Source organism: Rhinatrema bivittatum, chromosome 8 (assembly GCF_901001135.1).
Source record: "Rhinatrema bivittatum chromosome 8, aRhiBiv1.1, whole genome shotgun sequence".
Taxonomy (NCBI): domain Eukaryota; kingdom Metazoa; phylum Chordata; class Amphibia; order Gymnophiona; family Rhinatrematidae; genus Rhinatrema; species Rhinatrema bivittatum.
The window spans coordinates 138029157-138034883 of record NC_042622.1 but is presented as its reverse complement, the minus strand read 5'-3'; positions in this window follow the sequence as shown (position 1 = coordinate 138034883).

Here is a 5727-nt window from a genome sequence, read left to right as displayed (position 1 = left end):
TATGCTGTTTATTATGTAGCATCTTCATATCTGAGTTTCTAGTAAAATCTGTCATGGTTTCTCTGATCGGGGTACACCACTCCAGGAGCTACACAGGACTGCAAGGCTGAATGCTGGGCAGGACTGAGGCTGGTTTCCGCCTAGCCAGCCCCCTCCCCTGCAGGTTGAGCTCTTGGGTTCTGGGTGCCAGTAGGTCTATGCGATGGCATTACATCCTGGTGAGTTCTGGTTAAACTAGAACAACGTAAGGCTTGGTACAGGCTGGACCATGCAAGGCTTGGTGCAGGAGCTGGACAAGGCAGGACTGGAAGGCAAGGCTGGCTGAGGCTAGATTGGAAGGCAAGGCTAGAGCAGGGTTGGCCTGGATACTGGAATTGGACACAGAACAAGGACCGGGGCTGTGATAGACGGAGACAAGGCAAGGTAGTGAACACAGCCAGGGAGAGATACAAGCAAGGACATGACATTAAGGAACTGGGACAGGGAAGGAGCTGTAGACAGGTTACTGGAAGAGACAGGAAGCTGTGGACAGGATACTGGAGACTGGACTGGGTAGGGTATGACAAGACCAGACAAGGAAAGACTAGGACAGGACCAAACAAGGACAAAGCAAGACAATACAGAACAAAGAACACAGAAGCCCAAAGGCAACAAGGCCTAGACTATAGGCCTGAAGGCCCCTTGGTATAGACAGAGGTCTGGATAGGCCACAAGACACAAAATAAGTACAGAGCAAGCCCGGAGGCCACAAGGCTGTTTTGCTGTTTGTTTTGTATATCCTTTGACTGAGGATGTTGGTGTTGAGGACAGTACTCCAAGCACTGCTGGATAGGAACATACGGTATTGTTTTATACTTTATAATAATAATACTAGCTAGAATCTGCAGAATATAAACTTGCTTTTTTCTTTTCTCATTCAACCTTTGAGGGATATTTTTCCCCTGTTTTCAGTCTCTCTCACTTTAATGTATTGAGGAACGCCTTTTCTGTTGGGCAGGGGCGGGAAGCCGAGCCATCCTTCTCCTCACCTCTGTCCCCCTGCCCTCATACCTATCTCTCTCTCCTCCCCCACTCCCACCTAAGCTCTGAGTCTGGACCAGTAACATCACCTTCCCTTGTGGTCACCCCTCTCTCTAGCCTAGTGATTATCATTTCCAGGGGAAAGAGAGCGGTGGTGCCTCGGGCCACATCTTCCACCTCCTCTGCAGTCTGGCTTGACTGTTGCTTTGAACCCGGGGGGCTGTGCGGTGTCCTGTGCTTTTCGAAGCAGCAAAAGGGCCAAAGGCTGCAAAAGGGGAGAATGCGACTTGAAGCACCACTGCTTGCCCCCTCCTGTCACCGATCAGCACAAGAGGGCATTGAAAAAAAGCACTGCCAGTCAGCTGCTGCCTCTCCAAGCCGGCTCTGCTTCTTCCACAACAATTCCATGGCAAGAGCCAGATGTTGGGGCCATTTCTGCAGCATTGTTATTGTAAACCCCCCCCCCCCCTTGAGATAGTTTAAGTTGTCCAGGCTAAGGGAGGGGCATTAACCATAGATGAAAGTATTATGATAAATCCTTGAGTTCGTTTGACTTTAAGAGGGTAAGACTGTGTTGCCACCCCAGTACCACATTTGGAGTCCCTTCTTAAGAATCCCTTGCTTGTAACACCATTGTTAAATATAAAATCACCACACAGGAAAGGACATTATAACTAGGGATGTGAATCGTTTTTTGACGATTTAAAATATCGTCCGATATATTTTAAATCGTCAAAAAATCGTTAGGGCCACAATACAATACCAATTCCCCCGATTTATAGTTAAAAAATCGTAAATCGGGGGAAGGGGGAGGGCAGGAAAACCAGCACACTAAAACCCCCTAAAACCCACCCCCGACCCTTTAAATTAAATCCCCCACCCTCCCGAAACCCCCCCAAATGCTTTAAATTACCTGGGGATCCGGCGGTGGTCCAGAACGGCGGCGGTCCGGAACGGCCCCCTCAATAGGATCGTGTTGTCTTCAGCCGGCGCCATTTTTCAAAATGGCCACCGCAAAATGGCGGCGGCCATAGACCAAAACGATTCGACGGAGGAGGTCGTTCCGGACCCCCGCTGGACTTTTGGCAAGTCTTGTGGGGGTCAGGAGGCCCCCCCAAGCTGGCCAAAATTTTCCTGGGAGTCCAGCGGGGTTCCGGGAGCGATTCCAAGAAGCTCTATTAAATCCAGGTGCTGTGGCGCACAGTTGCTGGCGCACTGCCTTGAGTGGATGGGAAAGAAAAGGAAATCCAAATTCTTCATCTCTTCCCCGGTTTCTGGTGTGGTTCGTGGCCCTATGGACAGCCATTTACAGAGACTAGGTGAGTTGCCACAGAGTGACAATGATGGGGAATCCTTATCTGGGGTTTCCCTTAGTCTTGGCATTAGCTGACCACAAGTGTTCTCAGTGAGGAGAAAATTCCTAGTATGACTACACCCTCCCGGGAGGAAACAGGAGAATCACAAGATTTGGAAAGGGCTAATGTGGGGGTAATATAGTCTACGGATGCCTTTCTGACCCCTGTTGTGATGCCCTCTTTGTCTGATCAGGTTCAATTGCCATTGATTAACACCCCCCCCCCCCCCCCCATAGAGGTTGGAATCGGGGATAATCCTGAGCCAATTAATATGACTTTATCAGATGTTTGGAGATTGATAGTCAAACTAGATAACAACTTGACTCAAACAGTCTCACAGCTCTATAAATTTACTGTGGAATCCAGACCTATCTTGGAATCACATGAAAAGCGTGTGAAAGATCTTGAAAACTCTGTAACTGTCCTTAATTCACAAGTTTCCTCACTACAGAATGCTGGATTGGCTCATATAAAGGACAGTTTAAGTTTACACAGCAATTCTAGTCTATAGAGAATCAATTTAGGGCTAAACATTTGCGATTTATTAATTTTCCTTATACAAGGTTATCATCATCAACTGAATTACTTAAAAAATATCTTTCTAAGATCATGGCTTTTGATATATGAAAAATACCAGCTATTTCTAAAATATATTATGTGTCTAAACAAAGGAATATGGGTAATGTTGTAGGTAATCGAGCTTTTCCCTTAGATAGCCCTGAAGTCTCTTCATTTTTAGAGGCTTCTATTGATATTATACCTACCAGGCTACCACGGTCGTGTCATTCTGTGCTCATTTTCTCTAAGTATTTGAAAAATAGGGATTTTTTCCTTTTATGGTCAAAGGATTTTGATATTTGATATCACCCAGACTTGTAGGAGACTTTTTCTGTCTTTGAAAAATAAGATCCCGTCTTTAGGGGCCTCTTTTTTTCTTACAGATTCCTTGTATTTAATTACTTATCAGACTAATAAGTTTGTTTTTTATTATGCTTTACATCTGAAGACCTTTATAATTAATACAAATTCAGAGTTGAGATTGGAGTTTTAGCTGGTAGAGGAGGATTAATATATTTTTGTTTTCTTTTAAATATTTCCTGAAGGGAATACTCCCCCTATATTATTTGTATTAAACTATGTCTTGTAGTAGGTTTCCGCTGTTATTCTTTCTGTATTATTTGTACAAGACTAGTTTTCCTTGTGTTTCAATGTAAATAAATTAAAACGCAATAAAGATATAATTACAAACAAATGTTTAATAAATGTAATAATGTATCTTCTCTAAGGTAGCCACCCTTTCTAGCTCTTAGTATCTGTTTTCAAGAATGGCTTCAAATAAATACCTGTTTATGCTGGATGATTCCTTGTGCCTGTTCACCCTGATGGACTGCTATGGGTCAATTTTCAAAATCATGCTGAATAGGTAAGATAACAAGGTAATGTTATCTGGTTATCTTGAGCCACATTCTCAGCCAAATGTAATTGGCTAGGTTTGCAGCTGAAAAGTCTCCTAAATCTAGCTGGACAAAATTTGTCCAAGTAGGTTTAGGCCTGTTATTTGTCTGACCAGAGTTATCTGGCTAACTAGTTAGAGTTAACTAGCTAACTCCTAAAATCTTTTAAGAATCCACCCTCCAGTGTTCATTTTTCAATCTAAACCCCACAGCACAGTCTGTTTGCATACAATTCATTTTCCTTCCTCAAATTAGAGAATTTTCTGGACCTGTTGGAACCCCACATTCAGTAGGCAAATACCTTCTAAAGCTCCTTCACCAATATGCAAATAAATGGTAATAAATGAAGAACAGACATCTGTTTATTTTTATTTTTTTATTTAACGTTTTTGGCACTTAGCAGAAAGTTGGTGAGCATAGCCTGATGGCAAGCCAACCCTAGAGCTATCCCAAGGCAAACTGGAAAGGAGGACTGAGCCTTAGAATAAATGTGAGACAGAATACTATACATAGGTGACAGAGTGTTAAATAGAAACATAGGCACACCTGGGAACTCTCCGGATTTGACCCAGGGTGCTCTCCTGGAGACCTGAAGGCAGGATCTCCCGGTCTTAGAAATATCCAGCTCTACTCAGCTGCAGCCTCTTTCCTCTCAGTCTATTCGGAGGAGCTGGCAGGCACTAGGACAGAGTCCGAGGCAGGAGGAAGCTCTGCTGCCAATTCTCTGCCTCTGGCTGCTGATTGGTTCTAGCTATCACAATGAACCAATCAGCAGTGAGAGGCAGGGAAGCACTGCTAGCCCTGCATGGATCAGGGTGAACAGATGGAGACACGGCAAGAGAAACTGTACATGTCATGTGAAAGAGTGAGAGATCCAGGGGGAGAGGAGGAGGAGAAAAACTGTGAATATGTGTTGGGGGGCCAGAGAGAGGAGAAAACTTGAGATCATGCGTTTGTGTATAGTGAGGGTGGGCATGTCAGTGAGAGGAGAGAGCGAGTGTGTGTGTGTGTGTGTGTGTGTGTGTGCGCATGTGTATTGTTGGGGGCCAAGAATGTGGAGGGAACCAGAATAGGAAGTAAGGATGGAAAAAGAGAGGTGCAAACAAAAGGGGAAGGATGAGAAGAGACAGCCAGAGAAGAGATCAAGAGTTGATAGAGGGAAGAAAAAGGGAGAACAAATGTATGTGTGTGTGGTGGTTGGGAGGGAGAGCAAGAAGAGCAAGAGTGAGGGTGGAAGAGAAAGAAGAGACCAAGAGTTGGGATAGAAAGGGGAGATCAATGCAGGGGAGGGAGAAGGCAAAAAATAGGGTTGAATCAGGGGAAGATGAGAGCAAGGGGGTAGGGGAGAAAAGGGGGAGGGAATGGGGAGGAGAAAGAGGTAAAAGAACCAGCAATAGCTGGAGAGGGAGAAAAAATCCAGGGGAAGAAATCCCGGGTGATAATGCAGAAGAAAAGGGATGAGGAATGGACGAAGGAATGCAGGAGAAACGGGAGAAAGGATGGTGAAAGAGCAGGTAGGATGAATAGGAAAAAATCAGGAGAAGGGGAGAGAAAAAGAAGGAAGAGAAAGTATTAAAGTATCTGCTGCTGAAGGAAAAAGATAAAGAAAGAAAGGAGAGAGAGAGAACTGAAACAGAAAAGATAATTGAAGGAGGATACCAGAGAGAGCCAGAAAACAAAGGAATAGAGATAATGACAGAGAATGAGAAAAAAAAATCCCAGCTGATCCACAAAATCAAGCCAGGGACACCAAAGGTGTCTGATAGAGCAGTGTTTCCCAACCCTCTCCTGGAGGCACACCTAGCAGGTCAGGTTTTCAGGATTGCCGCAATAAATATGCATGAGATTGATTTGCATACCCTGGGTCTCCAATGTATGCAAATCTATCTCATGCATAT